At 36.3% G+C, this 25870-nt stretch overlaps 1 long non-coding RNA gene across 1 annotated transcript in view; it reads right to left on the bottom strand.

Moving 5' to 3' along the window:
* LOC118181288 (uncharacterized) overlaps nucleotides 1-25588 on the bottom strand; it is a 73273-nt gene extending 47685 nt beyond the window's left edge. Inside the window, exon 1 of the long non-coding RNA XR_015039806.1 lies at nucleotides 25461-25588. This is a non-coding gene — a long non-coding RNA (uncharacterized LOC118181288). The remainder of the gene's footprint in view (nucleotides 1-25460) is intronic.
* Between the last annotated feature and the right edge of the window lie 282 nt (nucleotides 25589-25870).

Here is a 25870-nt window from a genome sequence, read left to right as displayed (position 1 = left end):
GAAATCAGAGGGATAAAAAGAAGCTTTATTGAAAAAGTAGCATGGAGCGCAATGCGACTGAAGGCCGAAACATCCCTGTGATGGGTGTCCAGCAAGAAACATCCGGTCTTTAATAGGGGATATGATCTCCCCTGACTGCTTGGCAGGTTTCACAGCGTCTGCCCATGCTGAGAATGAGGGTGTCAATGAGTTGTTGAGGCATTGCTGCCCATTCGTCTTGCAGCGCCAATCGAAGCTCCGGAATCGTTACTGGTGGTAAGGTACGAGCTGCCAAGCGTCTGCTTAGAAAATCCCATACATGCTCGATGGGACTGAGATCCGGAGATCGAGCCGGCCAATCCATACGTTCAATATCCTCACTCTGTAAGAGCTGTTCGGCAGCTACTGTGCGATGACGTGGTGCATTGTCGTCCATGAAAAGGAACTGCGGACCCATAGCGCCTCTAAAAAGACACACGTATGGAAGAAGAATCTCGTTATAATTACGGGTCCCGTTGACTGAACCTGCGTCGAAGATGTGAAGGTCTGTACGACTACCAAGCATGATGCCTCCCCAAACGAGAACACCGCCACCTCCATACCTGTCCCATTCAATGATGTTCGAGGGATGATTGCGGCTTCCCCGCTCTCTCCAGATGAGTATGCGATGAGAATCGCTACTCAGACTGAATCTGCTCTCATCTGTAAAGAGTACTCGTCCCCATTCATTGTCTCTCCAATTCCGGTGTTCCCGGCACCACAGAGAACGCCTTCTCCGATGGGCAGGCTTTAGAGGTACACACCGTACAAACAGACCACCACCGTGCAGTCTTCTGGCCACGGTAAAACGCGATATCGGTCGTCCAGTCGCCTGTGTCGTGTGTCTAGCGATTTCTCCCGCTTCTGCCGCCTGTTTCTTCTGGCCTGTAAGGCAATATACCGGTCATCTGCGGTTGTGGTTCCTCGTGGACGACCACTACTAAACCCCCGGATAACTGTTCCTGTAGTTTGAAATTGTCTCCAAAGTCGTGAAACGATGCTGTGAGCAATTCCGAACTCTGCAGCCACACTTGTCACACTGCGGCCTTCCTCCAACTTCCCAATGATTCGACCTCGGGTAAAAGCATCCAGATGTCGTCTAATGATTGATATGACGATTGACGATTATATTATCATATGACGATTGATTATTCGCCATTTCTCGCTGAGGCAGCAACTCGGTGTGATTTTAACTGCTATACGGCGTTCAATCTCTTTTCCAGAAATACTGATCTTACACCGACAACATGCTTTATACTATTCAGACACTCCCCCATTACGTCTACCTGTATATCTGCGCATGTGCTACCGTACATCACCTTACTTAATCTCCTGATTGGTCTTTCTGTTCGCTCTGCCTCTTCGTTCAGCTTGTAAGGATCTTAAGTTTTACTAACGTTTATTTTATTTTAAATCTTTACTATCACTTCTTATTTTCTACTTCCGGCCAGAATTATAAGCGTTAATGTATTTATGCAAAGTTTGTCTGGCGAACGCCAAGTATTTAAGTTGTGGCTTTTTGCCAAGCGAGAGAGAGGAAGCAGTTAGTCGAAGCAGGCCGCTTACCTTAGAAGTTTTACTCAGTTGCTGGTTGCCTTCCAGGCCAGAGGTTTAATCCTCTTGATAACTTTAAACGTATTGTAGTGTTAGCATTTCTCTGTACTACATACGGCTTCCTGTTAATATAAGGCCAATCTTCCACGTTTATTATTTCAAAGTTAAGAGTTTAGTTATATTTTTATATTCTTACGTTTAGACCACAAGTAGTGGATCTTTGTATTCCGAAGTACGGAAGTTATTGTAAATAGAGAAAAATAAAGGGTTTTGTATACCCTCCTTGTGTATCCTGTCTACTTCCCACAATTATTGAACATAGCTTTAGTATGCTCTCTGTTCAGAGTCAGGTCCTTGCATGTTCCCGAAAAGGTAAGACGGAACATTGAACCTGATAGTGGCGCCCAACGAAGAAGAATAACCATGGCCGAGTTTCAAGAAGAACCTGTGCTGCCTGCAGAAGCGGCTCAGAATCCAGAAATGCCAGCTGCCGCCCTGGAAGGATTTGGTTACATCGTCCAGACCATGCGTGCTTCGATGAAACCAGAAGCAACATTTAATGGAAACTCACCGGTAACCAGTTTTTTGGAAAAATTGGATGACCACTTCATGCTCTACCCCGTGCACGAGTTCCTAAAAGTTACCTTAGCTACCAGCGCTTTGAGGGGCCAAGCGCTTAACTGGTTCAAATGTATAGGCAGAAGTCTCTTGGGTCAAGCAGGAAGTCCCACCTATACTTACGAAAATTTCAAGACTGCCCTAGTAAAAGCCTTCCCTGTCGTAAGGGATCGTGCGAAATTAGAAACGGAACTTTTCAGCATATATCAACAAAGAATCGAAAATCTCTCAAGCTTTATTTTAAGAAAAATTCACGTCCTCAAACTCTTGTATGGAAACCGTCCGGATCCTGAGATAATTCAAGTGATTTTGCCGAGGTTACTGCCCCAAGTGCAAGACTTAAGAAATCCGACTACACTGGAAAAGTTATTTGAGCTAGCAATCCAGTTTGAAAGTAGAAGAACAGCGGACGTTGAAAGAAGATGCCAATATCAACAGCGAAACCAATTTGGTGCGTCAAGACTACAGCAAACTCAAGCACACGGCTACGGAAGCAAAGCGAATCAGTGGGCAAGGAAACCCGAGCATTGAAAAACAGCCGGCGAACGTCGACAGTTCAATAGCAATCCAGGAAAAAAGTCTCAAGGCCAGTGGAAAAAGAAGGAAAGCACGGAAATGAAAAATAATTTAAACTAAAACGGATTTCTGCTGACGACAGGGTGCGGAAATCCGAAGGCCACGAAAACCCCTCTTCCTTCAAGTTAAATACAGTAATGGTGAAAAATTTGACTCTTCCGAAGATTGAAGCGTTGGTGAATAATATCCCAGCCACCGCACTCCTGGATACAGGCGCGCAGTTTTCCTGTGTGGCAGAAGATTTTTTTAGGAAGTATTTTCGAAAATACCGCATATATAATTCGGATAATACGACAGTGTTAGCGGCGCAAGGAGAAAAATGTAAGTGTATAGGTAAAGTACCGCTGTATGTCCGTATCAAGGACGAACAAGTAAAGGTGATGTTTTTTATAGTAAAGAATCTGCAAGCACATATAATCTTAGGAATAGATTTTCTTTCAGAGGCACAAGCAACGCTGGATTTTAATGAAGCGTCCCTTAAGCTGACGATGAAACCAGTTCGTGCAGAAAAGGCTGAACCGCCGATGTTAAATCTTGACCACCTGCCTAATGACGAGCAAGGAAGAATCCGACAAGTGGTAAGTGAATTTGCTTCGTTATTTAGTGATATTCCAGGATTTACTCAGGTTACTAACCATAGTATTGACACCGGAGATAGATTCAATGCCAGTTCGCCACAAAGCATACCGGTATGATAAGAATAAGGAAAAAATTATAGAATGGCATATGACCGATATGCTACGTAAAAAGATCATAACGCCCATCTCAAGTAGTTATGCTAGCCCGGTGGTTTTATGTAAGAAAAATAATGACTATCCTTTGACACATCCAAAAAGGTGGAGATTCGCAATTGATTACCGTAAATTAAACTCTATAACTAAATATCCGGTATATCCGTTACCTATTATTGAAGAAATTCTAAGGAACATAACATCCACCAAATATATGACGACTTTAGACTTAACGACTGGTTATTTTCAAATAGGGCTTAGGCCTGAGGACGTGCCTAAGACTGCTTTTATAACCAAGTCTGGCACTTATGCATTTTTGCGTATGCCGTTTGGCCTTTCGGGGGCCCCGGCAACATTTCAGGGATGTATGGACATTGTGTTAAGGCCTGTTCTTGAAAAGTCCACATTTATCTATTTAGACGATATCATTATTACTAGTGATAATCTCGACCAACATGTACAGGATTTAAGACAGGTGTTTTCTTTATTAAATGAGGCCGGTCTAAAAGTTAATGTCGAAAAGTGCAAATTTGCAGCCCCTGAATTAAAATATTTAGGTTACAAGATATCTCAGAAAGGAATAGAGACAGACGAATCAAAAATAATCGCTGTACAAAAGTATCCGACTCCAAACACGGCGAAGAAGCTCTCTTCTTTTCTAGGACTTTGTTCATATTATAGGTCCTTTATAAAAATTTTTGCAGCTATTGCTGAACCATTGTTAAACTTAAAAAGGAAAAAGGCAAGATTCTCGTGGACGGCCGAAGCCAATAGTGCTTTCGAAAAATTAAAACAAGCATTAAGGCAAGCCCCTGTGCTGAAATTTCCTGAAAAGGATGAGAATTTAGAAATTTCAGCGGATGCTTCGGATTATGCGGTAGGAGCGGTACTTTCGCAAAATCAACAGCCCGTGGCATTTTTTAGCCGAACTTTAAATCAAACACAAAGAAACTATACCGCGACCGAGAGAGAGGCACTTGCAGTTCTGTTAGCAGTGCAAAAGTTCCGAGTCTATTTTGGAATGGCGCCAATAACAGTGTACTCTGATCATGCGGCGGTAACTAGATTGTACTCAGGGAAAACTTATCCCCAAGGTTAATAAGATGGGCACTCAAGCTACAAGAATATAATCTGGTAATCAAACATACCCCCGGAAAGGAAAATATCGTAGCAGATGCCCTATCAAGAATTAAAATAGATGAACAAGGTAATACTGTAAAGGTGGCAATGCTCACAGCATGTACAATAAATTCCCGAGAAACTGTAATAACCGAACTGGGTAAGGATCCTGAGTTTGGAAGCATTTATGAGTATTTAAAGGATCCTGAAAATTTTAGCCACCAAGATATTGTGGCGATAAGAAATAGAGCGGCCCATTACGAACTAATAGATGGTCTATTATTGTATACAAAAACTACGAATTCCAACAACGAATTTCGACCTGTTATCCCAGCTAGTCTTAGATTAAATATCCTGCAGGAGTTACATGACAGTCCTTTAGCTTCTCATGCTGGTATTCGAAAAACTACCCAACGCGTACGCGAGGCAGTCTATTTTCCTGAACTGCAAAAGTTAACAAGGGCGTATGTCCAGTCCTGCCCAACATGTCAAGCAGTTAATTATATTAATTTCCGCCCGGCCGGGTTTCTAAATAGTATTAAATCCGAATTTCCAAATGAAATAATTGGCATCGATTTATTGGGCCCTTTCCCAAAAAGTCAGTTAAATAAAAGTCGCTATCTCCTTGTTATGGTTGATCATTTTAGTAAATGGACCGAAATTGTTCCCTTAAAACGAGCCTCCGCGAAATTAGTTACTGATTCTATTTTAAATAAATATATTTTAAAATACGGGGCGCCCCTATAAGTTATATCGGATAATGGTCCTCAATTTGTAAGTAATATATTTGAAGACATGTGCCAAAAACTGGGCATACGTCATTTAAAAATGGTCCCGTATCGGCCGCAATCAAATATAGCGGAACGGGTCAATAGAAATATAGTGAAAATTATCCGTAGTTATGTTAAAAATTTTCATAAAAGCTGGGATAACTATGTCAATGAATTTGCTTTCGCCCTTAGGACCACAAAACATGATACAACGGGCAAAACTCCTGCTGAGTTATTTTTAAGCAGAAAGATTATAACGCCGTTAGATAAATTATTTTATGTGCAACAAAGAGCCCCAGAATTTAAAATGGGTGATATAGAAAAACTAATTAAGGAAGCAAAGAAGAATACTGAAGTAGCACAGAGAAAACAAAAACTCTATTATGACTTGAAAGGACGGGGAGTAACTTATAAAGTAGGGGATGAAGTTTTAAAAATTAAACATTCACTTTCTTCAGCACCAGAAGATAAAACTGCCAAATTTTTTCCACGATTTGAAGGACCATATGTTATAGAAAAAATAACTCACGCTGTAGTAGTGTTAAAAGCCAGAAATGGTGAAACCTGCTCCGCAAACGTTGATCAAATCAAACCCTACTATGATCGTAATAAAATGCAAATATTTTCAGATCTTTTGCAGGATCCGGCACGGCAGACACCGCAGGCACAAGCTCCAGAGGTGGAAAAACGACAAGTACAAGGGCAAGCCATTAACAGGCAGGAGCAAGTGAAAAAAAAGTTTCCCCGCGGAAAAATTGAAGGTAGCAAGAAAAAGAAGCCGTTCCACCGTCCAGAAAAGAGAGCTCACGAACACCCCCAGAATGAAGAAGGGAGAAGGACGACGTATGCAAAGAGAACCAGGAGAAATGACGGCAACTATAATCCGGCTCTAAAACGGAAGATCTACTCATCCGACAGGACTCTCCGCAGCAAATGTCGCCGAACTGCGGAAGGGCCACCAGCGGCGGAGGAAAAGTTACAAGGAAAATTTGAACGGCCAGCAACGAGGTCCAAGCAGGAACACGAAAGAAGTTTCCCGGTTCCGCCAAGACCAGCTGCCATCAAACGACCAAGACCACAGGCAGAAGCGAAAAAGAAGGTATTCAAGGGTGACCGAACTGGAGAAAAAAGAAAGCATCTAGAGGAAGGCACTGAAGGGCGAGCCCGTACAAGAAGGAGGATAAATCAAACAACAATCTGCACTACTTTTCAGGACTGGGCCCAGAAAAGAATGTCCGAATATCACAAAGATAAGTAAAATTTTATGTTACTTTGCAAACTTAAGTTAATCTTTCATTCTTACTGCAAGTGGCAGATTTCAAGAAGTTTTACCTCATGCGAGGTCTACCTTTATCGCCAAAAGGGCGAGAAATGAGTTGTTACCGATTTTGGTATTATGTTTTTCAATTACTCGCGCGTAAAACTAAAGTTGATGTATAATAGCGTTGTGTAAAGACTTAAATATTGTAAAAAGTTATTGTATAAATATTATTTAAAACATTCTGGCAAGAAAGAAGTTTTAGTCTGAAAGACTTTTTGAAATGTATTATTTCAATGTAGAAAGAATTGGCACTTGCTTTGAAAAGAATAGAAGTTAACAATGTACTACTAATGTATGTTTTCAAATGTATAAAATTAACGGCATGTTAATATGTTCTTATATACAATGTGAACTGTTATTTTAAATGTTAAGAAATACCGTGATATGGTAAAAGTGAAAGTAATGTTAAAAATGATTTTTATTCGTGTGACTGTAAAAAGACTAAATCATGGTGAATATGTGTTAAAGGTTGAATGATGTAGTTAGGCTCTCTGACGCTACACTTCAGAGTTAGCCACTTTTAGAATAGTACCTCAGGGTTTAGAGTTGAAATTAGGGTGTGTTACGAGGTCTTGGTATGTTGAATTTTAACACGTTAGTGTTTTGATTGTAGGAGGAAGTGTTGAACACATAGACATAAACACATTCGTGTTTGGTGTTCTTTTACAACACATGTCAGAGAGCACGGGGAGAGATAACTAAAATAGTTATGAATGAACTAAGAATGTTAAGAGAAATATAATTATACATGTTACTTGCCATTTCATTATGTAACATTTCATTAAACTAGTTTTCCTTCCAGATCTCTGGAAGGAACCAGATTTGAATAAAAGCTCCTGTTTAGATGCAGTACAGATGAAACAATTGTGTGTCCTGGGAGCTGCTATTGTAAAAACAAATTTCTTTCTTTTAAATTTCTAGTTTCTAGCGAAAAATGTTTGTAAAAGATTGGCCTCGCGTTAGATTCTAGAGCTAAAAGTTTTCAACAAGGTCGTTTTAGACCTCAATTTCAAACTAATTAACTCTGGCGGGAAGTATGTAAGGATCTTAAGATTTACTAACGTTTATTTTATTTTAAATCTTTACTATCACTTCTTATTTTCTACTTCCGGCCAGAATTATAAGCGTTAATGTATTTATGCAAAGTTTGTCTGGCGAACGCCAAGTATTTAAGTTGTGGCTTTTTGCCAAGCGAGAGAGAGGAAGCAGTTAGTCGAAGCAGGCCGCTTACCTTAGAAGTTTTACTCAGTTGCTGGTTGCCTTCCAGGCCAGAGGTTTAATCCTCTTGATAACTTTAAACGTATTGTAGTGTTAGCAGTTCTCTGTACTACATACGGCTTCCTGTTAATATAAGGCCAATCTTCCACGTTTATTATTTCAAAGTTAAGAGTTTAGTTATATTTTTATATTCTTACGTTTAGACCACAAGTAGTGGATCTTTGTATTCCGAAGTACGGAAGTTATTGTAAATAGAGAAAAATAAAGTGTTTTGTATACCCTTCTTGTGTATCCTGTCTACTTCCCACAATTATTGAACATAGCTTTAGTAAGCTCTCTGTTCCGAGTCAGGTCCTTGCATGTTCCCGAAGAAGGTAAGACGGAACATTGAACCTGATAAGCTGATATGCTAATTTTTCGACTTCGTCCTTAATTTTTGCACACCAGTGTATGTAACTTGGGCATGTTTGCTGCGTAGATGGAATGATGGACTAGCAGACAAACCTGGCCGAATTCAACATAATTATATTATTGAATAAAGTAATTCTAAAGACAAAATATTTGTTTTATTACGTAATTATGGGTTCAATAGGCACCCCACAATTTTAAACACACAATTACATTTTAAAGAATGGAAAATGTAGCTAAGCGAAGAGACGTCATTTAGCAAGCAACTGTATGTGTCAAAAAACGATTTGTAGTTATTTGCAGTAGTATTTAATAAGCTTGACTCAATTGTTTTAATCCTGAATGATGATTCAGCAAGAACTTTCGCAATGCGGAAAACTGCAGGCTTCAATGCAAATGCGAAGGAGGGTGTCTTTAGATTGAAATTAGGAAGTACTTTATCCATTAGATTTAGTGGCAGAGATTCATATCCATTCTCAAGACAACTTTTACAATTCTTAGTATTCAGTACTTACCAATTTTGATAAAGAACCAGTTTTGATAAAGTTAGTAAGTTTCAATGGATAAATTGACTAACAGAACTTGTTTGTTCTGATTCAGAAGAGTGTACAGAAGTTGTTAAAGAAATTATAAAAGATTCCAGAAATACTGATGACTTATTTAATGAACATACATTGTTGAGGCATATAATTCAAAACCAATGGGTAGGTTGTTGGTCAGGTTCTGAAAAAGTACCAGATACTATTGAAGAGAAATGGAAAGCAATTTTCAAGGTGTTTCAAAAGACTGATATTTTACGTTGAAATATTTTTTAAATAGTTGAGTTTGCAGTGTCTTTTGCCTGGGACATCTGCTTCAATTGAGAGAGTTTTTTCAATGATGGGGAACATTTGGCCTGCAGAAAGGGGTAGACTTTCAGTATCTACTGTTAAACATTTGCTAAATATTCAAATTAATTCAGAACTTTCTTGTTGTGAATTTTATGATGTAATTAAAATAAACAAACCATTTCTGGAAAAATCATGTCTAGTGAACAATACTACTGAATAAATAAAGTTTAATGTTTCAGTAAAATGTTAAGACTTTTAAATAATTTCAAAAGTATGTCTTGGGTTGGACCCTAAAAAAAGGGTAATCCTGTGTTAGACAGTCAGTAGTACCATATGATTTGATAATCACTGGCAGTCAGCATACTGTTACGAATTTTTGTATATAGGTAAATAATTTAGTGAAATTATGTTTAAAACTGTAGTATTTTTTGTATAATGTAACATGAAATTCTGAAGAGTGAGGCTCTGCCGTAAAAATAAGATTACAGAAGCAAATCTGTTTAACATTAAAATAAATAGCTATCTGGGTAAACTGGCAAGAAATCGGCAAGTTTGTCAGGACTTGTGTTTCTCTTGATTTGCTTTGGAAACATAGAATGCCCTGAATAAGAGCAGGGAGCTTACTCAAGCTATGTTCAAGATTTGTGTATAACAGACGACACAAGCAGGAAGGGTATACGAAACCCTTTATTTTCAATACTTTACAGGCACTTCCGAACTTCGGAATACAGAGACCAACCACTTGTCTCTGTATTCCGAAGTCTCTGTATTGTCTCTGTATTCCACTAAAACTCTAACTAAAAGCTAACTTTGAATTAGTATACAAAAGCCTAGCACTAAGACTGGCCTTTATTTAAAAAAAGGTACGTAGTACACCGAGCTGCTGAAACTACAATACGTTTGCAAATATCAAGAGGCCTAAACCTCTGGCCTTAAAGGCAACCAGCAACCGAGTAAAAACTCGTAAAACTGCAGTGGCAAGCGGCTTGCTTCCTAAAACTCGTTCTCTCTCCCGCTTGGCAAAAAGCCATAACTTAAGTACTTGGGCGTTAGCAAGACAATTTGCATAAAACTTAGGATCCTTACAAGCTGGGGACTAATTTTTGTCTCTAAATTTGGCAATAAACCGCCAAAAGTCGCCAATTTTGCCGACATTTCGGTCCAGTCCCTGTATAAGAAATTAATATTATAATTGAATAACTGTAATTAATATCTATATTTAACTGTTGTTGTTGTTGTTGTAGGCGCAGCCCCGACCCCCCCCCTAGCCGATTCATATCAGCCATAAGGCCACAAAGAGGAAGGCCCGTCTAACACAAAACGAGGCAGCCACCAAGCCAGCCATCTATATTTAACTGTAACCGCATCTGACCGTTATATGTAACTTTAACCGTACACGCCTTCCAGTAATTTCAAGAAATAGAAGATACTAGAGATTTCTTGGCGGCCAGAGGAAAAACTCTATAAGACCGGAAAGAGCATCAGCCTTCAGTTATTTAGTTCAATCTCCGTAGGAGCCTCGTCTTTTAAGATGCGCTTTGCAATGCACTGTGTTTAACGTTCTCGGTTGTTTGAAGAGCACTCTATGATGCCGAGAAGAGCTGTACGAGTGTTTTCGTGGAAAATTCTCGAACTGTGAATTGTTTCTTTTGGTAAAATAAATTTTATCATGCTATTATTGGTTCTGTGTGCATTCAATTCATTACGAACCTGTACACACGGAACACTATATGTCCCTAACATATTGGCGCAATAAATTTAGATGCGGTCTTGGCTGCGCAATAAATTTAGATAAAGTTACAAGGAACCAGTACCGTTAAAGAAATTGGTCACTGATGGTCTTAAGATTGATATTCGCTATTGTGGAGCGGAGTAATATTTCATGCAAACACTTGCTAAGATTAATAAATGCAATATAACAGGATATAAGGATGATAAATGCAATATAACACAACACTCCAAAATTTCTGGGAAAGAGTGTTTAAAACGCCAAAAAGAAAATTCATGAAATGAATAATCAACGAATCTAACGAAATGTCGATGTAATAGTAATGGAAATGTTCGAAATATTCTGTGAATTAACCACAGTTTTAAATAGTTAACAAAAATGCTGCTGATTAAATAATGCCGGTGTTCTTAGGTCTATTACCCCGATGCATAGTTGCCATAAACTTTAGATTTGCAAAAAGAAGAAAAACAAATAGTGAAATGCGATACCAAATGAAATGCAATAAAGCGAAATATGCATAATATTGGTTTGCCATTTTCATTTTCACTTCTTAAGACTTATTTTTTCCTTCTCTGAGTTCAAGTTAGAATTAACTACTTTCACTTTTCAGCTGTTAGTGGCAATGCAATATTCGATGAAACGGGTGAATTAATCACACTATAAATTTAACTTAATCGCGAGTGAAATTGAAATAAGCATTCTTTGTTGGAACTCCCTTTTGCTTTTGTTTATTTTTCTTTCCTCGGGAATAAAATTATGTCCTGGATATTTCTCTCTTCGAGGAAATGATTGCACCATATGATCGATTTTTTTTTCAAATTTAATTATATGTATACTAAAGTGCTATATCATAGTAAGACAATAAGCTTTTCAGTTTTTAGATACAGAGACCTTTCTCGTGGTGACCACCTTCCTAAGAGGACCACTTCTGAAAGCGAAAATAGTTTATTAGGAATTGTTAAACAGAATTTAAGGTAATTAATTATCAATTACCTAATTTTTAGTATATAAAAAATCGGAAATTAATAATTTCGGTAAAATGGAAATAAACAAACTATTGCAATTTATAATTGTACGGATAAAGCTAAGAAAGCAGTAATTCCCACAGAAGGAAAAGGAATAAGTTATCGCAGTTCATAGCTGTGCGAATAAAGCAAAGAAATTGCCTTTTGAAGCAAAGCCAAAAAGTAATTCATTTACAGAGAAACAAAAATAGATTAATTATAGCTAACAAACTAGTGATTTAATTGCGCACTTAAGTTTGAAGCAGATGAGTGCATCTGCATAAATTAACCCTGAAAATGGGGGTGCTAACTTTAATAAGTGAAAAAGAGATAATAATAATTTACATTCTTTAAGAAAATGGACAGATATACATTGTTAAGAAGAATGAAAACGTAGGAAAAAGCAAGAAGCAGATATGTTCGTAAAAAAAAAAAAAAAAAAAAAAAAAAAAAAAGAAGAAGAAGAATTTCATTGTAGATGTTATTATGATAAAGAGGAGATCTATTTTCGAGACTAAAAAAATAAGCGTGGAACGTGCAACCTAAACAATTCAGTTAGAGGTCAACATCTCAAAGAAACGTTGTCATTAAAACGTTTTAATTAAATAACATAAAAATGCCATAAAATATTCCGTTTCACTTCTTTAATAAAAGTAGTATCTACTACTGCCAACTCAAACATAATTTTAATTTTAAAAATTGCAGTGTTTGTTTCTGTAGCCCCCCTCGGATGGTGGATGGGCGTAAAATACTTAAAGATTTAAGGATTCATTATTCTATGAGAGCGCAATTCAAAGCATAAAGAACATTTGTAACATATTTGCAATGTATTACTATATAACTTTCTCACAATTCTTAAATTTTAAGTGGAACAGAAACACGCTGATGTAAAATTTTAAATCTGCTAAAAAAAAGAAATTTTATATTGGCATAGATTTTGAATAAAGCTCTATGTATTTCAAGGATGATTCCGTAGCTGTGATTCTCCTACTGCCATTGTAAACAATTTTAGCTCTTAAAAAATATGTCTGATCACCCTGGAAATCTAAAAATGTGAGTTTTATTAAAAATTTACGCTATGGTTGCTCTTTTTGTCAATTTTTACATACTGCATTTTATTTCAGCTATAAATGGTAGTGCACGCAAATCAGGAATTTTGTAATTGAGCTGTTGTATAGTATTACGTATCTATTTTATTCACGACATTCTGGTTCACAAACTTAAATTGTTCTTGAAAGCCGTTCGTCATCCAAAAAATTCGTTACGCGAAATTTTTTTCCTCATGGGAATTAATGTAAAATAGATTAATTTGTTCTTGAAGCATAGATCATTATTTATGTAAACATTACAACAGTATTTTGAGTACAAGTCTGTACCGCAAAACCAATGAAAATCATTAAATTTGAGACTAAAAAGACAAACACAATATTAAATAGATAAACCAGATGAAACGTTTTACTGTACCTGCATAAGAGAGTGTGAATGATGGCATAAATAAAGTGATGAGGAAGAAAAAAGAGCTATCGTTGTTTAAATGAGGAATCCCTTTCCATGCAGCTGTCTTTTTTTAAAGCATCTTCTTTCGTCTTTTATTTGTCTCTGAGCACTTGACTCTCCTTGTGTTCCAGTTTCACTAAAACTTTAATATCGTCTGATTCATTGTTGCCTCTGTTCTAAAATATTTCTGAACTTAGACATGGCATTATCACTGTAACTTGCTAATGCTTTATCAGGGTGATATTGTTAAATGAAGACTGCATTTTGTCGCCCTCTTTTCCAGAAATTTCGATGATCGAAGAATTAAGATCATCTTCCTTTCCTGAAGACATTTCCTTCACAATCGGTGCTGCTATTGATGTCTTTTTTGTTGAGGTTATTTTCATGGTCCTCAAGTAACTTTGTGGGCTAACTGTTAACTTGCAAGCCCAATCAAGGCCATTGGCCCAAACCTGAAAACATGATATCGTAGTTTAAAAAGTTCTAACTCTCAATGTCTCTGTCTGTAGTACAATTTGGCCATAATTTCCTATAGGCCGAATTCATGATCTTCTAAATTATTGTCTTCTAGGTTTTATTAATGAGAGTTAAACAACGAAATGTATTAAAATGATGTTTTCGTGTCTCTGAATGTTGATTCTGTAGTATAGTTTATTTCGAAGCATTTTTGAAAATCATTTGTTGCCAACTTAGTGTTCGTAACTTGATATAGCGTTCGTCACCTTAGACGGTTTTTGTTCAGATATTTTTTGGGGGAACTGAATTGTTGGTGTCGGGAGACGTTCCTGATCTCAGGTTCCAGTGTATTGCAAAATGCTTTTAAGAAGCTCAGATAAAATGACGTTTTAAGCAAGCATTTCTGCATCTGTGGTCCGCGGACCACGAATGGTCCTCGAAGTCTCCTCATGTGCTCCTCCTAGATTTCCAAAAGGCAAATAAATAAATTAACTAAATTCAAATTAACTGCACATACCCATTATAGCTTAAAACGTCAGGGTCTGGAAATTATTCATGGCAATCGTTTATCGGTTTTTCTTCCTGAGATTAACATGTTGTGAAATTTATTACCGATTACCCTCTCTACGAACTAACTCTAGTCTTAGCAACAAAGGAAGGATTTTTAATTTTTTTAATCTATGACTGTGGTGTTTCTTAGCATACATCCAAACATAGAACAACTATTCAAGAATCGGCAGGCTCACCGATTTCACTAATCTGAGTATCAATATCTATTTAATTTTCAGTTAATAAGATTATTCAAATTATAATTAATTAAAAACAAATATAAAATTTTTAACTTAATTATTTAATACCAATATAAAATTAAATTAATTTTAACTAATTCTATTTTTTAAATATAAGTATATTGGTAATAACAGTGTAGAGTCATTAGGTTAATTGGAAGCAGAAAAGGTGAAAAATATGCAACCGCCTTCGCTGGGAATCGAACTACGGAAATACCGGCTCAGTGTGCAGAACCACTACACCACGAAGGCACGCTAGGGAAGTGAGAGAAATACCTTATAACATATACTAAAAATCACTTTCGAAGGGGCAAGAGTAAAATGGTTCGCAGAACATTCTAATTTACAAAAGTGCTTTATAACCTTGAAAAACGTTTTACTCTGACGCTGATTTTGGCAAAACACTTTTATGATAAGGATGATAAATTAAAAAGCTTATTCATCGTGCTCCATATGTTAAAACTAACTAGCGTGTAAGCCATACATTACAAGCTAGAAAATTTGGAAGTGTGCAATAAAGGTAATTAAGGGCCTGAATACTTTATCATGAAGTAAAAGTAAGTAAGCATGTTTTCTTTAAAAGAAATATTAAAGGACAAATAAAATAAATTAGCGCGGTATAATATTTAAAAATTAGGCTGCGTATGAATGATTTCCAGAAAGACATTTTATGAAAAGTTTTCGGGTAATCTCCACAAAAGGATCTAATCAGCAAAATAAAAGCTGATGTGACAAAGAATTAAACATTTCTTAATCTTCAATCAATATTGCGAAAGACGATGATGCTGTAACGTCAGGACACCCGTGTCGGGTGAAAGAAAGACAGGTTGTCTTTTAAATTATTTATTTGATAAACTAAAATAGATTTCTTAATTAAAACATAAAAATAAACTGATCATTACAGCCTTAAATCATACAATATCCGCTAACGCAGATTGGACACAAAAAGCGTCCTTTTTACTGTAGTTACAGCATAAAAAAACTATTGTTCGACAGAAACCACTGGCGTGGTTTAGAACGTAAAAGATGCGTCCTGTCACCTCAAAATCACATGAAGAACTCTTACACAAAGATTTCACTCGTTTTGTTATCTGCGAAAATTAGTTCCTTGTGTCCGGAAACTCCCAGGGGGTTTTATCTGCAGTGCTGCTTTTGCAGGTATGGTCCATTTCGTCCGCGAACAAACAGGAAGTTATACTTCAGAACCTGTGCCCGCGAAGGGGGGGTGCTAGTAGCTGTATCGTCACAACCCCTTTTCTCCCCGGGGGGCGGGGGTTTTCAGAACTCCAATTCACGGTAGCTACCACAGCAAATTTTCAAGTAAACTAATTAGCAGTTATTAGCATTAATACATTTTACAACAACACTGGGCTAAGTACCAAGGATAAACATAACAAGAACTATATTGAGGCCAGTAAAAAAAAACATATAATCAACATAATACTGAGAAATAAACTTAATTATACACATACAAATAAAGAACGTATAATTTTCTGAAAAATGTAATATACAATATACAGTTCTAAGTTTAATATTAATTATATATCTAGCCAGGCTGAAAAGGGAAACCTTGCAGATTTTTAACTTTCCGTTTGTGATAATCTCTCAATGGTAAATTTACACTACTCGGTGTCTTGGCCAATTCTCCTACGGGATTTTTAGGCATACGCAAACCTCCCGAGTCTGGTTGGTACGATACGTCATTTAGCTTATCTACAGTTTCTTGTTCGTGCCGAACCGAAAAGGTAATTCTTAACTTGTAAACCTTTCCCAAAGAATTACTGTGATCGTTTAACGCGACTAAGTCACAAGATGGCTTTACAACGTCACTTTTCTTTTGTAGGTCCGCTATAAAAGAATATTTTATTGTAGGCAGTGATAGTTCATTCACTTTCGTTTCAGGAAGAAAGAAATTGGTTTTCTCTATCCTTTGTGTTTGAGACAAGACTTTACCCCGTTCTATAATGAGGGGAGAAACCAGGAATAAATAGAAGGGCTAGGTCATTTCTTTGTTCGACTCCTCGCCGACGCGAGCCTCATGGAGCGGATGAATTGGAAGTAATCTGACGTGTCCGTGTTGCACCTGCTCTGATTTCGCGCGTTTAAAACTGTACTTTCATTCACATGCGAAACTATTTTCTGGAGGTCGCATATCCCAAATTAATTTTAATCATACATATTTGTTTTCTAATAATGCAAATATTTAATAATTTGTATATATATAGATATAGTTTTAGTGAGCTTTCCTTTTAAATTCTATATTTAAAGTATCCTTTATGTAATATGGCTTCTTGTGCTGTAGCAACGTGCCGTAACGCTTATAGAAATACGAAAGGAAGAGATATTGTATTTCATGCTTTCCCAAAGGACAATTTGCTTTTGACGAAAGAATGGATACATGAATGTCGAAGACAGGATTCTATTAATGTGAAAAACGCAAGAATTTATGGCGAACATTTTCTGTGCAGTGATTATGAAGATGACATAAGAAATCGCTTGCTTGGATTGCCGCAAAAGAAACTGTTGAAATGCAATACTGTGCCGAAAGTAAATTTATCGAATGCAATAAACGAAACAACACCAAGAAATCGGAGACATTTGAAAAGAAAAGTAATGCAGAGTGGTTTTGAAAAACTATATGAATTAATACCAAAGAAAATTTATTTTGAAGCTGAGAACGAAATTGAAGCTGACAATAATAAATCAAATGTCAATGATTTTGAAATAAAATGCACAAGTGACAATGTCCTAAGTGAAAATATCCCTGAATGCCCTAAGTGTAAAGATAAACAAGAATGTATTGATAATTTGAAGAACAAAATAATATCCTTAGAAAATTGTAATAAAATATTGAAAAATAGAGAAAAGAAAAATTTTAGAATGTTTGCTCAGCGACAAAGAAGGTGGACGACATCTATAAAGAAATTTGTATCGGAAATTTAGAAATTAAAATCCCAAACAGCGAAATTTAGGAAAAAATAGCACGGATCGGAGAATTAGGAAAAACGGTCTAAAGCATATTTTTACAAAGACGCAGATTAACGCATTGCTAGAAGAGAAGGAAAAAATCAGGTGGACTAGTGAAGATATTTCACGTTGCATTGTCATAAGAGCTCTGTCATCTATAAGGAACGTTTTTGGTAAGAAAAAATTGGGAATTCCTTTACCTAGCACTAACATATTAAGGAGATGGTGCGCTAAATTTTCATGTAGTTCAAGAATTCAGAGTGATGTTCTTCCTGTAATGAAGGAACGATGTGAATATTTAAACTCTGTAGAAAAAATATGCCTTCTCGGTTTCGACGAAATGCATATAGATTCTAAACTTAGCTATGACTCTAAACTGGACCAAATTCTCGGTCCTTTTTCAAAAAGTGCAGTTTGGTTTAATCAGAGGTCTCATTTCGCAGTGGAAACAACCAATATTTTTTGATTTTAACACTCGAATGAAAAAGACATATTCAATCATCTGGGGCTGGGCGGAAAAGTCGCTGAACACTGGTAGTTCGGTACGAGGTTCAAATCCCGCGAACGGGCTGGCTGCATGGGCGTTTTCGTGGTTTTTCCCATGTGTAACGTGTATACGAGCCAGTTTCCCTTAGAAAGTCCTTCACGAGGGCATCCCTTCCCTTAGGCAAATAGCCCTCGAGGCTTTGCCATAATCACGCACGCAAACACAATCATCTGGAGTAGAAGGGAAAGCAATAGTGTCTGATTTAGGATGATCTAGTACTTTGTGGAAAGAGTTACAGATTTCGATTAATAGTTCTCAGTTTCCAAATACAGTATTGCAAACGAAAAAAAAATATGGGTTTTTGCAGATTTAGCGCACTGCTTCAAATTACTGAGAAACCGCTTTTTCTTATGGCTTCCACTTTTTCCTATGGAACCTTCTCCTATATCTTGGGAATTAGAATTGAATTCCGCCAGACAATTTTCGACCGCCGAAAAAGAAGCATTAACATATGTTACAGGTTATATTGCCTACCGTGTGCGAAACAAAGACCCATCATTGGGAACAATATCTAAAAATAGTGCTGATGAACCAATATTTTAATTCAGAATGGATTAAATTATTCATTCTTAATTAAAATATTGGACTTATTAATAGATTGGAGGTTTGACTACACCTTCCCATTCATAGATGAATACAGTTTACGAGTTCGAAAATATATTTTGTGCAGTTCACGGTACAGGTTACTATAAAGGGAAGCATGTAATTGGCTCTTTAATTAATAAACTGGAGAAATGTTATCCTGAAGTTAACAGAGAAGCAATTCGCTTATTTTGCAGAGGTAGTTGCATTGTGACTGTACAAGAAAGCATATATAATATGTTTTGATTTGAAGTATTTGTAGATGACATTTTAGAAGTTAATAGCGTAAAGCATATTTCAAAAGAGAACTAATTTTGTTAAGTTATTGTTAAAGTTATTTTTATTGTATCCTGTGTTATTATTGATTCGATGTTGTGCTAGCTTAGCATTCTAGATAAAATATAATAATATAAAATTAAAGTAATTGACATAAGAAGACCTGCCTCCTTAACCCCCACTTTTGAAAAATTAAATAATTTTTTTTTTTAGGTACTGTGAGTAAAGTTGTTTTATCTAAATTAAAATAACAATCTTACATGCATTTATTTAAATGTAATATTGATGTAAGCCTAAGTTACAAAATTATTAAAAAATATATATGTTATTATATTGAATCGGGAAATATACCAATGTAAAATTTACAATTAGGCTGAAACTCAGATTAGCAGAAATTTTGAAAACTATGCCAATTTAAGGTTGCTTTTTGATTAATTGTAAAAAGCTGTTATTATAGTTATCTTAGAAGCAGTAGTAGAGTTCTTTTAATTAAATCTCAGATAAAGAAATGATTAGAAATAAACAGGCATTTAAAAACAATCCCTGCAAATTAAAAAAAAAGGAACTTTATGTTAAGAGTAGCGTATTTTATTTGTTATTTTAAAATTTGTTAAATTAAATTTTTTAATGTTCAGTGTAAAACGCATACTACAGTAACATTGTCTCTTCTAAATGATAACTGTCTTTCACACACAGCTCATTTTAAACGCTGATTCTTCAAATTTAAAACACTAATTTCTATGTTATCAATTGCATCTCCGCGTTCAGTGTCATTATGGCTACGTCATCACTCCCCGCTGCCTGTTTCAGGGGAAAAAGCTCTATGAGCTAGCCCTTCTCTTTTAAGTCCTGGGAGAAACTTCGCTTGAGGGTTCGAGTTCGCCGCGTTCAGACTCCAGTGGACAACTTTTCCCCATTTCATTCTTTGATTGACTCGGAGCTCGAATACCTGTTTTCACCTGAAAGAAAAGTTTATCGTGTTGATCTACGGCTAATTTTTCGGCGGTTGTGTTTCCTAACAGATAATGTTCCAATTCATTTCGAGTGACCGCTGCTTTTGTTGTTACTTGGCCAAAAGTTCCTTCTATTGTAACGTTTGCTAAGGGTACACAAATTGGGGCCTCATCAAACGGGTGTTTTACCCAAACAGTCTCGCCCGTCAGCATCGAAGGAGTGAGATTTTTCTTGCAAATTACGTCAATGCATGACCCGGTATCTCTCAAAACTGGAAGATCAAATTCGTTCACTTTAGCCATCGTTAGATACGGGGCTAAACAATCCTCTTCAATCTCCTGGACTCTATTTACAATAAACGGAGTTTTGAGATCCCTTTTAATTTCCGGATATTGAGGCCTTAAGTGTTGGGTTGACCCACAAGAATAACATTTAATTGGTCTTCTCATATCAAATTGACGCTCATCCTGATTCCGGAGATGTTCCTTTCTGTCAGAGGCATATCTATCTTCCCCTCCACACTGGTGATACTTTTTCGGATCCCTCGAATTTAAATTATTTGTATTTCCCCTTTCTGACTCCGAACTATGAACAGGAGAGATCTTCTTCCGGGGTTCACGCACATTTTCATATTCTTCTAGCATTTCCGCTAATTTCTCTGGAGTCGTTATCTTCGACCATTCGTCAATAAAATGTTGCCGCACTTCGGCATTTACACGACGCTTCATTTGGTCCGTTATCATGAGATCCTTTAAAAGTTCAAAACCCGTAACTTCCAAACCTGCAATCCATTCTTCAAAATAATTCCTTAATTCAAAGGCAAAATCTCTCCAAGTGGTTTGGGGGTGTTTCTGAGATTGCACGAATTTGATGCGAAATTTTTCTGGACTAAGTTTGAACCTTTTAAGCAGTATCCCTTTTATATAAGCGTAATCATAAGCCTGCTGTTCTGGTTCTCGCATAATCAGCTGAACTATGTCAGTTGGCAAAATTGTCAAAAAACCGAAACCCATTCTGATTGGTGAAGATTCGCACGCTTTGCTTGGCGCTCAAACATGACTAGATACAAACTGATATCGTTCTCTTCAGGATCAAATTTTAGCATCATTTTTTTTAGGTCGTATCGGCTTTTTTTTAGTCCATTTTCTTCATTCCCACCATTTTCAGAGTCATTTACGTTAGCGGCTAGTAAACGTAACTTGGATAATTCAAATTCCATTTCTTCTCTTCTAATTCTGTCCTGCCTTTCTTCTTCTTCTCTCCTAATTCTTTCCTGCCTTTCTTCTTCTTCTCTCCTAATTCTCTCCTGCTCCTTTTTTTCTTCTCTCCTAATTCTTTCTTGCCTTTCTTCTTCTTCTCTTCTAATTCTTTCCTGCTCCTTTTTTTCTTCTCTCCTAATTCTTTCTTGCCTTTCTTCTTCTTCTCTTCTAATTCTTTCTTGCTCCTTTTTTTTCTCTCTCAAGCCTCGTTGAAGTGCTATTTTCTAACAGGCCTTTCACTAGTTCCTCCTCATAGTATTCATTTCCCATAATCAGCTGTCTTAAATCCAATATCCTAAGTTCAGGGCTAACTTTTTCCCCTAACTCTTCAGCCAAGGATTTAAGATCCTCTTTCCTAACTTTTGCTAAGAATGCCATGATATAACCAAAATTATGATCCTAACAATTTTAGCTCCCTCACACTACAGATACATACAATTGATTTAAACAGATATCATTTTCACAAGAGAGAGTAAAAATTAAACTTTTATAATTTTTTTCACAACCTATTTTACAGATGTTAGACAAAAACAAGACAGTTTACACTATAATATGCACATTATGCATTCAAAAATAAAAATAAAAACAAAAATTGTCTACTTGAGGACGTATGAAACTACAAATAATATTATCCTCTGAAAAGCTTTAAATTCAGTTGCGTAAAACACACTTGCTTATGATAATACAATATACTTTCCTCAAAATTTGGGATATGTTAAAATATGCATTCAGAAATACAATAAATTACACAATACCTCTCCATATGCTAGTGATTAACATTAATATGACAACAGTTAAAAGGAAAGATACTGGGGGTTTTATCATTCCTCTTTTACTCCTTCAATAGAAAAAAAAAAAAAAATTCTCAGTTCTTACACAAATAAAAGTTTGACACACTTTAACTGAAATTCTAATATTTATAACATTCAAAACGTCTTAGAAATGATATGTCAGAATGCCACCTAACATTAAAATCTTCAAGTTACAGTAATTCTACTCCTTTACACAATCCAATATATAAGTTTAATTTAAACACAACACATTAGCATTTCAGATATTAAAAAAAATCTATTAATACAGGTTTAAATTCTAAATTTTATACTTTCTTATTGTAACATAAAACCCAAAAAGCACATTTCTTTAAGCTTTACAGGAACAAGTTGACTTAAAACAGTTATGTGAACTTACATACTGATTTACAGAAATAAATTAAATTACTTTACTGCCTCAATATAAAAATCCAAGGTACTTACCCGTTTGGATTGGAGACTTCGCTTCTCACAATTTAAGATTTTATGGACACTGATGATCCAGGCACCTATAACGCACACACACAAGATCTGATGATCTAAATTTTCTCGATCACAAGGGTGATCACCTACATATCACTTTTTCAGTACCCTACACATCACAATGATCTGCTGATCTTCGGACAATGATTGTCCCACACGCTCACTGCGGTAAATTTTCTCGAACACAAAAGATGATCGCACAAGTAGCACCTTTATCACCGCTTTTAAAGATGAGCTTATTTTAGGAGACTGTCGTGCCTCTTTTTCTGGACTGATGTCCGTAACTTCTTCGTGGATTCTATTCCCTACTTCGAAGAGCTGTAAATCACCTTTCGAACGGATGTTCGTAAATTCGTGCTGCACTTCAGAGCCTGGCGGTCTGTACTATCTGCAAACACTGATGATGCTGTCCTACAAACTCGAGATGAATTTCAGACTCGGACGATCTGGAATCTCTGCATGGATTTTCTTATCTCGTCACTTCGGAGAGCTGTAATCACTTTTTCGAACTGATGTTCGTAACTTTTAGTGTTGCACTTCAGAACCTGACGGTCTGTAATATCTGCAAAACACTATTGATATCCGGACAATGACTGTCCCACAATCTTGAGATGAAATTTTAGAGCCTGACGGTCTGTAATTTCTGCATGGATTTTCTCATCTGAACCGCTGCCACCATTTATTATAGCTGTAACGTCAGGACACCCGTGTCGGGTGAAAGAAAGACAGGTTGTCTTTTAAATTATTTATTTGATAAACTAAAATAGATTTCTTGATTAAAACATAAAAATAAACTGATCATTACAGCCCTAAATCATACAATATCCGCTAACGCAGATTGGACACAAAAAGCGTCCTTTTTACTGTAGTTACAGCATAAAAAGCTATTGTTCGACAGAAACCACTAGCGTGGTTTAGAACGTAAAAGATGCGTCCTGTCACCTCAAAATCACATGAAGAACTCTTACACAAAGATTTCACTCGTTTTGTTATCTGCGAAAATTAGTTCCTTGTGTCCGGAAACTCCCAGGGGGTTTTATCTGCAGTCCTGCTTTTGCAGGTATGGTCCATTTCCTCCGCGAACAAACAGGAAGTTATACGGTTATACTTCAGCACCTGTGCCCGCGGGGGGGTGGTGCTAGTAGCTGTATCGTCACAATGCTAACAGTAAAAAATGCGCATATCGCCCGCTTTTTATAGACCAGTAGCAACTAGTTTCTATTTATATTACAGGCATTCCATGGCGTCTAATCGAAAGATTTAATCTTGGATGAATAATTTGAATAGTTTTAATCGGAGATGCATTCCACATAAAGTAATTCCGGGCTATCAAATAGCTACCATATTTGGCAGGCATCCAAATAAATTTTGAAATCTTGACTGCCTGTAGCTCACTGTCGCTTTAAACCTTTGAGGAAAAGATTGCTTCATAAATGATGTATTTCGTATTTAAATGCGTGCATGCTAAACGTTTTACTTTTCGAAGCAAAACAATAAGCCTTTAAACGTTTAGGTACACTCTGCACAAAAAAGGTAGGGGGGATTCTATATCTTCCAATCTACTGGGCCCGACTAACGAAATTCATCTTGCGTTTTTCATGTCTCGAAAGCGCGAATTAGGATATATATTAGATTTATATATAGCATTGTTCTACATAGGTTCTAACATATCTACTTCGATGCGGTTTCGACACAAGAAAAATATAAATTAAATTTCGACAATCGATCTAGTAGAACGGGAGATTATAGAACTATCTCAAGCCCAAATGCCGTTACTCCAGAAGGGCTATTAATTTCCTTTTGGCATTTTGCGTCTGTTCACTATTAACGGTGTTTCACTATTCAAACTGTTGCCACCAAATATTAGAGTCTTACATTATATTTAAAGAAATTAAATAAAAAGAATCTGCATGAATGTGTGTATGTGTCTGTGAAAAAACAACAGTACCTACAGACATCAAATTCTGAATAACGTAGTCCTCCACTCGAATATAAGCATTTCGAAGATCAAATTTGGAATTTGTATTATTATCTAATTCATATTTTGTAAAACATTAACGAAATTTTGATTAACAACATTAACAAACTCAAAGTATTTCAAAGCGAGCAATGGCAACACTGTACGGGGGGGGGGGAACCGTTTTTATCATCTCCATCGCGTGAGACTGTGTATAGGAAATTCTAAAGGTATGCTCTTTTTAAATTATTTTGTGATACTGCTGTTGAATTGAATTTTACGGTTTAATTGGGAAGAATATGATAAAGAAACAAAGTGTTTACGTTCGTGTGTTAGAATGACGCCGAAATGGATGATGTAGTTTCGATTTTAAATATCCTGGTCTATTTAAACCAAACTGCATACATTTAATAATAAAACATTCTTACGTAAACATTTAGTAATAATTCAGCAATACAGATAAGCTATAAAATAAGAATTACAACCGTTATAGGCCAGTTACGCTTTTAACGACCGAATTCTACGAACGACAAATCTCAAAAGCGTGCTGCCAACGCAGGGCAACGAAAAGGTGGAAATTAATTCGATAGGCGTGGAAGTGAACACAAAGATAACAGACAAAACCTTAAAAAAGCGTCCCTTTGGTCGCAATATAAAATCTGAAAGCTTTCAGTTTTTTTTTTTTTTTATTAAAATTTTTAATATTTAAAAAAATTTTTAGCGGTAAATTGCTCTACGAGGTGTTAAGACTATCATCTAAAATTTTCAGATTGCCATTTTTCCCCCTTTTCTGAATGATAGACTCTACTTTGAAATGTTAAAATATTAGTACACTGCAAATATAAGTTTTCAGGTTGCAATACTTTTTATGGGAGAAGGAGTCGGAATTTGTCATTCGTACTCTGATTTTTGATTACGTAATTATTTCTACTTTAAACTCGCAAAAATAATTATTATAACTTGTACGGGAAACGTGTTATCTGAAATACCTGTAATCTGATTGTTGAAGGAAAGTGGCATGATGACCGCGCTGAGGTTTATCTGGATCTAACATTATTCCGTGCGAACTGTAGCCGAAAACGATACAAATGTAATTCAACACCTAATCGAAGTTAAGATCACAAGTGGACACCATTCCATCAAACATAAATAATGTTCTGTAATCTAATTCTTCTCGTTCTCTTAACGTCAAAATTACGTTAAAGCTACGTATGCTGAAATTCGTAAGATATTTTTGAAATTACGTCAATTCATTCCCTAAATACTTTTTTTTTTTTTTTTTTTCCTCGCAGACGATTAAAAAAATATACGTAAATCACTGGAGCTATAGTTGTTATCTCCAGCAGTCAAGTAGCGATAACGCAATATGAGAATTTGATGATATTTCGTTCTCTCTATT

The sequence above is a fragment of the Stegodyphus dumicola genome, chromosome 2 (genome assembly GCF_044657685.1).
Source record: "Stegodyphus dumicola isolate Sdum_Otavi_A_Nest chromosome 2, ASM4465768v1".
Classification (NCBI taxonomy): domain Eukaryota; kingdom Metazoa; phylum Arthropoda; class Arachnida; order Araneae; family Eresidae; genus Stegodyphus; species Stegodyphus dumicola.
This window is presented reverse-complemented; position numbering and strand designations above follow the sequence as displayed.